General features: G+C 43.4%; 1 pseudogene; it reads right to left on the bottom strand.

Moving 5' to 3' along the window:
* Positions 1 to 2,227: 2,227 nt before the first annotated feature.
* Positions 2,228 to 3,629, bottom strand: LOC138671669 (piwi-like protein 1 pseudogene; annotated as a pseudogene).
* Between the last annotated feature and the right edge of the window lie 8,730 nt (positions 3,630 to 12,359).

The raw sequence follows: 12,359 nt of genomic DNA on the forward strand, positions 1-12,359 counted from the left end.
GCGCTCCTTCCCTTCCGAGCCTTACCATGTGCCCAAACAGTGGTTTACCCCCACATGTGAGGTATTGGTGTACTCAGGAGAAATTGCCCAACACATTTTACGATCCATTTTATCCTGTTGCCCATGTGAAAATGAAAAAATTGAGGCTAAAAGAATTTTTTAGTGAAAAAAAAGTACTTTTTCATTTTTACGGATCAATTTGTGAAGCACCTGGGGGTTCAAAGTGCTCACTATGCATCTAGATAAGTTCCTTGGGGTGTCTAGTTTCCAAAATGGGGTCACTTGTGGGGGAGCTCCAATTTTTAGGCACACGGGGGCTCTCCAAACGTGACATGGTGTCCGCTAAAGAGTGGAGCCAATTTTTGATTCAAAAAGTCAAATGGCGCTCCTTCCCTTCCAAGCCCTGCCGTGCGATCAAACAGTGGTTTACCCCCACATATGAGGTATCAGCGTACTCAGGACAAATTGGACAACAAACTTCATGGTTCAGTTTCTCCTTTTACCATTGGGAAAATAAAAAAATTGTTGCTAAAAGATAATTTTTGTGACTAAAAAGTTAAATGTTCATTTTTTCCTTCCATGTTGCTTCTGCTGCTGTGAAGCACCTGAAGGGTTAATAAACTTCTTGAATGTGGTTTTGAGTACCTTGAGGGGTGCAGTTTTTAGAATGGTGTCACTTTTGGGTATTTTCAGCCATATAGACCCCTCAAACTGACTTCAAATGTGAGGTGGTCCCTAAAAAAAATGGTTTTGTAAATTTCGTTGTAAAAATGACAAATCGCTGGTCAAATTTTAACCCTTATAACTTCCTAGCAAAAAAAAATTTTGTTTCCAAAATTGTGCTGATGTAAAGTAAACATGTGGGAAATGTTATTTATTAACTATTTTGTGTCACATATCTCTCTGGTTTAACAGAATAAAAATTCAAAATGTGAAAATTGCGAAATTTTCAAAATTTTCGCCAAATTTCTGTTTTTATCACAAATAAACGCAGAATTTATTGACCTAAATTTACCACTAACATGAAGCCCAATATGTCACGAAAAAACAATCTCAGAACCGCTAGGACCTGTTGAAGCGTTCCTGAGTTATTACCTCATAAAGGGACACTGGTCAGAATTGCAAAAAACGGCAAGGTCTTTAAGGTCAAAATAGGCTGGGTCATGAAGGGGTTAATACACCCCATGATCCTGCTTGCCTTGGCAGCTGCTGCCTGGCACTGGCTGCTCCAGGTAAGTTTATCATTAACTAGGATCCCCAAGTCCTTCTCCCTGTCAGATTTACCCAGTGGTTTCCCGTTCAGTGTGTAATGGGGTAGTGGGTACTTATTCTTAATGGTGATGGCATTAAGACCCCTGTAGTCTATGCATGGACGCAGTTCTTCACTCTTCTTCTGTACGAAGAAGAACCCAGCCCCTGCAGGTGACACTGACTTCTTAATGAATCCTCTTGCCAGATTTTCTCGGATATACTGTGACATTGCCTCCGTCTCCGGGAGGGACAACGGATAGACTCGACCCCGGGGAGGTTCAGCACAAGGCAAGAGTTTAATAGGACAATCATAGGGGTGGTGAGGGGGAAAGGTCTCTGCAGCCCTTTTGGAGAACACGTCCACATAGGGCCAATATTGTTTGCTGCTGCCACAGAACTTGAGCAACTTCAGGACCTTCCTAGAGGACCAATGGGAATTGCTGCAGTTCCTGAGCATGTGACCCTTGATCTCCAATCAGAGATCTTACCCTGAGCATGCTCAGAAGGGGAAAAGTAGGACTTAGTCCCAAAGACGTCTGCTCGCCGCTGACCAGTACTGGCTACAATGGCAGAAGCTGGAAAGGCAGCAGTAACCCTTTGCACAGTGTCAGACAGAGCAAGACGCTGGGACCGACGCCTCCGCTGAGCAGGCTCCACTGCGACAGGAGAAGAATGGGAGACTGCAGCCGAGATAGCTCGAGTTTCCCCCTGTGCAGAGGCGGGAACTCGACCCCTAACATGGTGTATCTGTGGTGGAAAAATCATAGCTTCACAGACATGCGTAGCATAGTTCTGTGTGCTAGCCTTGTTCTACTCTTCTTTTTTTTCAGAAATTCACCAAAAACCAAAAACATTTACACTGTCTGTTATGTCAGGCTGAGACCTGGTGTATCTGTGTTGGAAAAATCGTAGCTTCGCAGGCATAAGTTGCATATTTCTGTTTGCTAGCCTTGTTCTAGTCTTTTTTTAAACAAATTCACCAAAACCCCCCAAAAAAGTCCTGGACTTCAACCAACACTGCCCGGTTCATCTAGATGTGAATTTGCTGTGTGATCTTGAACATGTTCTGCAGAAGAGCGTTCGCCGCATCCTAATTTCTCCAGGTGTAAAAGAGCAGCAAATTATTCATATATCAGGGGCTGATCAGGACGGGGCCCCTCAGCTCTCGCAACCAATCAGCAAACTGTGGATTATATTCAGCAGATTTGTCTTTTTGCAGGATTTATTTCCGGAGGTGCGATTCTCCCTTTGAGCTGTAGCAGTTCGGTATCGAAATTCAGCCCCCAGTCACGTAACGCTTTCTGAACGCTCTCATCCTTGTGTATGTAGTTCATGAAATTCCCAACTTGCCGCTCCCTCTGTTCTGGTTGTAAGCGGGTGTGACCGGCCAGGTCTTTCATGACGTTGAAGTCATTTCTCATTCTGTCTGTCAGACCTGTTAGGTTACAGAACTTTAGCACCAGTATGATGGCTTTGTCTGTGGCTCCCAGCTTTGGCCTCTGGGGGATGTTCACTATTATTAGCTGGATCATGTCTTTCACTTGTTCATTGTATTGGTTCTTATAGTAGTCCACAAAGCTGATCTCGCTTCCGTCTGCCTTCTTGAAGGTGGAAGCTGAAGTCATGTTCCAGGCGATCTCGTCTATACAGTAGGTTTTACTGTTGTACTTGGTGAGGACGATCTGTCCGATCAGTTCCTTGCAGCATGCGTCCTGGAACCTCTGAGAGCCACACGAGGAATAGAGGCTGCTCATGATGTCATGCACAGTCTCATTCCTGAGGACTTTATGGCTGACATAATTTCTCAACATGACGCTGGACTCGTACTGGAGGATGGAGGAGGAAAACCCCAGGCAGATAGCGAGTCAGTGGGCTCTGACTTTGGTGGTGTTGCTCGGGTTGTAATAGTTGCATTCTATCTGCTTCATATTCATTATCTTCAGTAGTCTTCGGAAAATGTTGTTATAGAAATGGAAGCAGGTGGGCGAGGTCGGTGGAAGCTCATTGGTCAGGGTGATTGTTATCCACACATTCTTCCCATTTCAAGTTTGGCTGAACACTTCTGTGACCTTATTCACTCTTTTTGGTAAAAACAACACAGTTCCATCAAAAGCTCACACCTTCCCGATGGTCTCTTCATTCTGGTACAGGAAGCCATACCGCAAAACGCTTGGACACCATGGCGGGGTTGAAGTCAACGTGAAACTGGTACAGGGCCCACTGTGGTTGGGACATCAGCTTAATGTGGTTGGTCACAAGAGCAATCTTGGTTCCAGAGGTGCCAACTTTTCATTTTTGGATGTGTTCGATAGTCTGCTGCGTGTTTACACTGATGTCATGAAGTCAAGCCTGCGGCCGCCCCATTTCCCGTTAGACATTTCTGCAAGTCCGCCTAACATCTGCAGAACCTCAGGCACTGGTCTCTCTGCTGCCGGCAGACCTCTCTGGCACCATCTTCCAACGAGCAAATGCTCAGGCGCTAGCTGCTGAGATTTGACTGCTGGCCTGGGTCCTTGGGGCTGCTGTACCTGTCCAGATGCCTTTCTGGGGCCTGCTCCTGCACATGAGCTCGGCCGTGGGACTGAGATCTTGCTCGTCAGCTCGTCTTTTACTTCGTACACAAATCACGCACTAGTGTGTATTGTGTATTGTCAGCCCATGCACTTAATGTATGGGCTTTACAAGTCTAGGAGACATCCTCCTTTACGTTGGGGCTAGTTTTTAATGAGGCCTTCATCAATGTTTCCTCATTCTCCATCACTAGATCACCATGGTGAACATGTTGTATGCTGCTACAGCCATTCAATTTTTGGGTAAGGGAGTCTATGATACCCATAAATAATTTTTTTAAATTGTAACCCCCATGGGGAATTGATTGTCAGCCCATGCACTTCGTGTATGGGCATTACAAGTCTAGGAGATACTACGCTCCTTTACATTGGGCCTAGTTTTTAATGAGGCCTTCATCAATGTTTCCTCATTCTCCACCATTAGATCACTATGGTGAACATGTATGCTGCTACAGCCATTCAATTTTTGAGCAAGGGTGTCTATTAGTGTTGAGCATTCCGATACCGCAAGTATCGGGTATCGGCCGATACTTGCGGTATCGGAATTCCGATACCGAGATCCGATACTTTTGTGGTATCGGGTATCGGTATCGGATACATAGAGATGTGTAAAATAATGAATTAAAATAAAAAATATTGATATATTTACCTCTCCGGCGGCCCCTGGACTCAGCGCGGGTAACCGGCAGGCTTCGTTGTTCAAAATCAGCGCTTTTAGGACCTGAGAATCACGTCCCGGCTTCTGATTGGTCGCGGGCCGCCCATGTGACCGCCACGCGACCAATCACAAGCCGCGACGTCACCGCAAGCTATTAACGCGCTCATTTTTAAAAATGAGCGCGTTAATGACTTTCAAAGACGTAGCGGCTTGTGATTGGTCGCGTGGCCGCGACCAATCACAAGCCGCGACGTCACCGCAAGCTATTAACGCGCTCATTTTTAAAAATGAGCGCGTTAATGACTTTCAAAGACGTAGCGGCTTGTGATTGGTCGCGTGGCCGCGACCAATCACAAGCCGCGACGTCACCGCAAGCTATTAACGCGCTCATTTTTAAAAATGAGCGCGTTAATGACTTTCAAAGACGTAGCGGCTTGTGATTGGTCGCGTGGCCGCGACCAATCACAAGCCGCTACGTCTTTGAAAGTCATTAACGCGCTCATTTTTAAAAATGAGCGCGTTAATAGCTTGCGGTGACGTCGCGGCTTGTGATTGGTCGCGTGGCGGTCACATGGGCGGCCCGCGACCAATCAGAAGCCGGGACGTGATTCTCAGGTCCTAAAAGCGCTGATTTTGAACAAAGAAGCCTGCCGGTTACCCGCGCTGAGTTCAGGGGCCGCCGGAGAGGTAAATATATCAATATTTTTTATTTTAATTCTTTATTTTACACATCCCTATGGATCCCAGGGCCTGAAGGAGAGTTTCCTCTCCTTCAGACCCTGGGAACCATGAGAATACCTTCCGATACTTGATGTCCCATTGACTTGTATTGGTATCGGATATCGGTATCGGCGATATCCGATATTTTTCGGGTATCGGCCGATACTATCCGATACCGATACTTTCAAGTATCGGACGGTATCGCTCAACACTAGTGTCTATGATACCCATAAATATTTTTTAAAAACTGTAACCCTCATGGGGAAATGCTTGTCAGCCCATGCACTTGATGTATGGGCTTTACAAGTCTAGGAGACATGCTACTTTACATTGGGCCTAGTTTTTAATGACGCCTTCATCAGTGTTTCCTCGTTTTCCACCACTAGATCACCATGGTGAACATGTTGTATGCTGCTACAACCATTCAATTTTTGGGCAAGGGTGTCTATGATACCCATAAATATTTTTTTAAAACTGTAACCCCCATGGGGAAATGTTTGTCAGCCCATGCACTTTGTGTATGGGCATCACAAGTCTAGGAGACACACTCCTTTACATTGGGCCTAGTTTTAATGAGGACTTCATCAATGCTTCCTCATTCTCCACCACTAGATCACCAAAGTGAACATGTTGTATGCTGCTACAGCCATTCAATTTTTGGGCAAGGGTGTCTTTGATACCCATAAATAATTTTTTAAAACTGTAACCCCCATGGGCAAATGATTGTCAGCCCATGCACTTTGTGTATGGGCATTACAAGTCTAGGAGATACACTCCTTTACATTGGGCCTAGTTTTGAATGAGGCTTTCATCATCGTTTCCTCATTCTCCACCCCTAGATCACCAGGTTTAATGTGTTCCGTGCTGAAGCTTCAGTGCAATTTTTGGCAAAAGTGTCTATATGATGGCCGTTACCAATTTGAAGCCAAAAGAAATGTTACTCCCCCAGGGGAAAATTCTATAAAAAGATGTACGTATCTTCTTCCCATTTATTATTATATTTTCCATTTTCATATCTCTGGACAATCCTCTAATGAGGTAGTGTATACCTCTACAATATAAAAATATTCAAAGACTTTTATATTATATTTTTGTTTATAGCCCTGTCTCTGAGCTGTTGCTAGGGAAAAACATATCTCGTTGGACACATTCTGGCTTCATATTTATGAACCTGTGTTTGCCTCTCCCTTTTGTTATTTTCTTTCATAGGTGTAGCCACATTTTTTATTTATTTCTTTTATTTCAGTATGAATTATCTTATGTCTCCTCATTCTCCAACACTAGATCACCAGGATAAACTGGTTTTGTGCTGCTACAGCCAGTCCAATTTTTGCTAAGGGTGTCTATGATGCCCCAAAAAGATTTTTTTTAAATGTACTCCCCATGGGGAAATGTTTGGACAATTTTAGTACTCCAAATGTTTTATTTTAGTGTCATAGCCTACTTATGGACACATTTTTGGTGCTCACGGGAGAGCTTGGAAGGGAAGGAGCAGTGTTTTACTTTTTCAATGCAGAATTGGCTGGAATTGAGATTGGATGCCATGTTTTTGTGTTATTTCACTTTTTGTTCGGCGGTATGATAATAAAGCGTTGTTTTTTGCCTCATTTTTTTTTACTGTGTTCACTGAAAGGGGTTAATTAGTGGGACAGTTTTATAGGTTGGGTTGTTACGGACGCAGCAATACTAAATATATGCACTTTTATTGTTTTTTTATTATTTACATAAATAAATGTATTTATTGGAACAATATTTTTTTCTTTATTTAGGAATTTTTTATTTTTTCTTACACTTGTAAATATTTTTTTTTCCTTTTTTACTTTGTCCCAGGGTGGGACATGGTTGTATAATGTCAGATCGCTGATCTGACACTTTGCAAATCACTGTGTCAGATCAGCAATCTGATAGGCAGTGCTGCAGGCTTGCGGCACCTGCTCTCAGCAGGCACTTGCAAGCTACCTCCCTGCAGAACCCAGAAGGAGCCCCGCTGCCATCTTAGATCGGAGGCCTGCAGGGTGGAGACGTTCAGATAGCGCTGTTCCGAGGATCTCAGGAAAGCACGCAGGGAGCCACCTCATTGCGCGATTGTTCCCTATGCCGTCAGAACGCTGCGATCATGTTTGATCACAGTGTTCTGTGGGTTTATGTGCCGGAAGCGGGCCGTGACCAATCCTGGCACATAGTTCCGGATGTCAGTTGTAATAATCCGGCAACACACAGTGGCGATCTGATCGCCCATGGCGTACTATCCCATCCCTGGGAGTTAAGTCCAAGGTCACCTTGATGGGATAGTACGTCGTATAGCAGAAAGGGGCTAAACAGTCTTTTATCTCAGTCTCACGTCTGGTCTATCAGTGATCTTCAAATCTTGTCTTTTCAGAAATACAGTTGTGGGCAAAAGTATTGATACCCCTGCAAGTCAGATAATACTTAGTTTCTTTATGAAAATGATTGCAATCCCAGAAAAATACATTTTGGTTTTGTTTTTGTATGTTTTTGTGTGGGTCTGTAAAAATGGCATGAAACTCTGACAACATTGCTTACAGCTGTGACCTAGGAGTCTGAAATGCTTCCAGGGGTGATCCCCATGCTGTTCCTGTGTCATTTGAGCAGTGTTTCCATCATTTTCAGATGTTTTTAGACCTTAACCCCTTTCTGCCATATGACGTACTATCCTGTCGAGGTGGGGTGGGCATGTATGACCACCGATGGGATAGTACGTCATACGCGATCGGCCGCGCTCACGGGGGGAGCGCGGCCGATCGCGGCTGGGTATCAGCTGCCTATCGCAGCTGACATCCGGCACTATGTGCCAGGAGTGGTCACGGACCACCCCTAGCACATTAACCCCTGGCACACCGCGACCAAACATGATCGCGGTGTGCCGGCGGTGCAGGGAAGCTTAGCGCAGGGAGGGGGCTCCCTGCGGGCTTCCCTGAGACCCCCGCAGCAACGCGATGTGATCGCATTGCTGCAAGGGTCTCCTACCTCTCTCCCTGCAGCAGGCCCGGATCCAATATGGCCGTGGCATCCGGGTCCTGCAGGGAGGGAGGTGGCTTACCAAGTGCCTGCTCAGAACAGGCGCTTGGTAAGGCTGCAGTGCTCTGAGACAGATCAGTGATCTGACAGAGTGCTGTGCAAATTGTCAGATCACCGATCTGTGTTGTCCCCCCCTGGGACAAAGTAAAAAAGTTAAAAAAAAAATTTCCAAATGTGTAAATAAAAAATTAAAAAAAAATTCCTAAATAATGACAAAAAAAATATTATTCCCATAAATACATTTCTTTATCTAAATAAAAAAAAACAATAAAAGTACACATATTTAGTATCGCCGTGTCTGTATTGACCCGACCTATAAAACTGGCCCACTAGTTAACCCCTTCAGTAAACACCGTAAGAAAAAAAATGAGGCAAAAAACAACGCTTTATTATCATACCACCGAACAAAAAGTGGAATAACACGCGATAAAAAAGACAGATATAAATAACAATGGTACTGCTGAAAACGTCATCTTGTCCCGCAAAAAATGAGCCACCATACAGCATCATCAGCAAAAAAATAAAAAAGTTATAGTCCTCAGAATAAAGCGATGCAAAAATAATTATTTTTTGTATAAAATAGTTTTTATCGTATAAAAGCGCCAAAACATAAAAAAATGATATAAATGAGGTATCGCTGTAATCGTACTAACCCGAAGAATAAAAGTGCTTCATCAATTTTACCAAACGCGGAATGGTATAAACGCCTCCCCCAAAAGAAATTCATGAATAGCTGGTTTTTGGTCATTCTGCCTCACAAAAATCCGAATAAAAAGCGATCAAAAAATGTCACGTGCCCGAAAATGTTACCAATAAAAACGTAAGCTCGTCCCACAAAAAACAAGACCTAACATGACTCTGTGAACCAAAATATGGAAAAATTATAGCTCTCAAAATGTGGTAATGCAAAAAATTTTTTTTGTAATAAAAAGCGTCTTTCAGTGTGTGACGGCTGCCAATTATAAAAATCCGCTAAAAAACCCGCTATAAAAGTAAATCAAACCCCCCTTCATCACCCCCTTAGTTAGGGAAAAATTAAAAAATGTATTTATTTCCATTTTCCCATTAGGGCTAGAGTTAGGGTTAGGGCTAGGGATAGGGTTAGGGCTAGGGTTAGGGTTAGGGCTAGGGTTATGGCTAGGGTTAGGGCTAGGGCTAGGGTTAGGGTTAGGGCTAGGGTTAGGGCTAGGGTTTGGGCTAGGGTTAAGGCTATAGTTAGGGTTGGGGCTAAAGTTACGGTTAGGGTTTAGATTACATTTACGGTTGGGAATAGGGTTGGGATTAGGGTTAGGGGTGTGTCAGGGTTAGAGGTGTGGTTAGGGTTACTGTTTGGATTAGGGTTAGGGGTGTGTTTGGATTAGGGTTTCAGTTATAATTGGGGGGTTTCCACTGATTAGGCACATCAGGGGCTCTCTAAACGCGACATGGCGTCCGATCTCAATTCCAGACAATTCTGCGTTGAAAAAGTAAAACAGTGCTCCTTCCCTTCCGAGGTCTCCCATATGCCCAAACAGGGGTATATCCCAACATATGGGGTATCAGCGTACTCAGGACAAATAGGACAACAAATTTTGGGGTCCAATTTCTCCTGTTACCCTTGGGAAAATACAACACTGGGGGCTAAAAAATAATTTTTGTGGGAAAAAAAGATTTTTTATTTTCACGGCTCTGCATTATAAACTGTAGTGAAACACTTGGTGGTTCAAAGTTCTCACAACACATCTAGATAAGTTCTTGGGGGTCTAGTTTCCAATATGGGGTCACTTGTTGGGGTTTTTTACTGTTTAGGTACATTAGGGGCTCTGCAAACGCAATGTGACGCCTGCAGACCATTCCAACTAAGTCTGCATTCCAAATGGCGCTCCTTCCCTTCCGAGCCCTACCATGTACCCAAATGGTGGTTCCCCCCCCCCATATGGGGTATCAGCGTACTCAGGACAAATTGGACAACAACTTTTGGGGTCGAATTTCTCCTGTTACCCTCGGGAAAATATAAAACTGGTGGCTAAAAAATAATTTTTGGGGGAAAGTTTTTTTTTTTATTTTCACGGCTCTGCGTTATAAACTGTAGTGAAACACTTGGGGGTTCGAAGCTCTCACAACACATCTAGATGAGTTACTTAGGGGGTCTACTTTCCAAAATGGTGTCACTTATGGGGGGTTTCTACTGTTTAGGTACATTTGGGGCTCTGCAAACGCAATGTGACTCCTGCAGACCATTCTATCTAAGTCTGCATTCCAAATGGCGCTCCTTCCCTTCCGAGCCCTCCCATGCGTCCAAACAGTGGATCCCCCCCACATATGGGGTAACAGCGCACTCAGGACAAATTGGACAACAACTTTTGGAGTCCAATTTCTCCTGTTACCCTCGGGAAAATACAAAACTGGGGGCTAAAAAATAATTTTTGTGGGAAAAAATTTTTGTTTTATTTTTATGGCTCTGCATTATAAACTTCTGTGAAGTCCTTGGTGGGTCAAAGCGCTCACCACACATCAATATAAGTTCCTTATGGGGTCTACTTTCCAAAATGGTGTCACTTGTGGGGGGTTTCTACTGTTTAGGTACATTAGGGGCTCTGCAAACGCAAAGTGACACCTGCAGACCATTCCATCTATGTCTGCATTCCAAATGGTGCTCCTTCCCTTCTGAGCCCTCCCATGCGTCCAAACGGTGGTTCCCCCCCACATATGGGGCATCAGCGCACTCAAGACAAATTGGACAACAAATTTTGTGGTCCAATTTCTCCTATTACCCTCGGGAAAATACAAAACTGGGGGCTAAAAAATAATTTTTGTGGGAAAAAATTTTTGTTTTATTTTTACGGCTCTGCATTATAAACTTCTGTGAAGCCCTTGGTGGGTCAAAGCGCTCACCACACATGTAGATAAGTTCCTTAGGGGGTCTAATTTCCAAAATGGTGTCACTTGTGGGGGGTTTCAATGTTTAGGCACATCAGTGGCTCTCCAATCGCAACATGGCATCTCATCTCAATTCCTGTCAATTTTGCATTGAAAAGTCAAACGGCGCTACTTCCCTTCCGAGCTCTACCATGTGCCCAAACAGTCATGTACTCCCACATTTGGGGTATCAGCATACTCAGGACAAATTGTGCAACAACCTTTGGGGTCCAATTTCTTCTTTTACCCTTGGGAAAATAAAAAATTTGGGACGAAAATATAATTTTTGTGAAAAAATATGATTTTTTATTTTTACGGTTCTGCATTATAAACTTCTGTGAAGCACTTGGTGGGTCAAAGTGCTCACCACACCTCTAGATAAGTTCCTTAGGGGGTCTACTTTCCAAAATGGTGTCACTTGTGGGGTTTCAATGTTTAGGCACATCAGGGGCTCTCCAAACGCAACATGGTTTCCATCTCGATTCCAGTCAATTTTGCATTGAAAAGTCAAATGGCGCTCCTTCGCTTCCGAGCTCTGTCATGCGCCCAAACATTGGTTTACCCCCACATATGGGGTATCGGTGTACTCAGGACAAATTGTAGAACAACGTTTGGGGTCCATTTTCTCCTGTTACCCTTGGTAAAATAAAATAAATTGGAGCTGAAATAAATTTTTTGTGAAAAAAAGTTAAATGTTCATTTTTATTTAAACATTCCAAAAATTCCTGTGAAGCACCAGAAGTGTTAATACACTTCTTGAATATGGTTTTGAGCACCTTGAGGGGTGCAGTTTTTAGAATGGTGTCACACTTGGGTATTTTCTATCATATAGACCCCTCAAAATGACTTCAAATGAGATGTGGTCCCTAAAAAAAATTGTGTTGTAAAAATGAGAAATTGCTGGTCAACTTTTAACCCTTATAACTCCCTAACAAAAATAAATTTTGGTTCCAAAATTGTGCTGATGTAAAGTAGACATGTGGGAAATGTTACTTTTTAAGTATTTTTTGTGACATATCTCTGTGATTTAATTGCATAAAAATTCAAATTTGGAAAATTGCAAAATTTTCAAAATTTTCGCCAAATTTCCATTTTTTTCACAAACAAACGCAGGTAATATCAAATAAATATTACCACTAACATGAAGTACAATATGTCATGAGAAAAACATGTCAGGATCACTGGGATCCGTTGAAGCGTTCCAGAGTTATAACCTCATAAAA

Source organism: Ranitomeya imitator, chromosome 3 (assembly GCF_032444005.1).
Source record: "Ranitomeya imitator isolate aRanImi1 chromosome 3, aRanImi1.pri, whole genome shotgun sequence".
NCBI classification, from domain to species: Eukaryota; Metazoa; Chordata; class Amphibia; order Anura; family Dendrobatidae; genus Ranitomeya; species Ranitomeya imitator.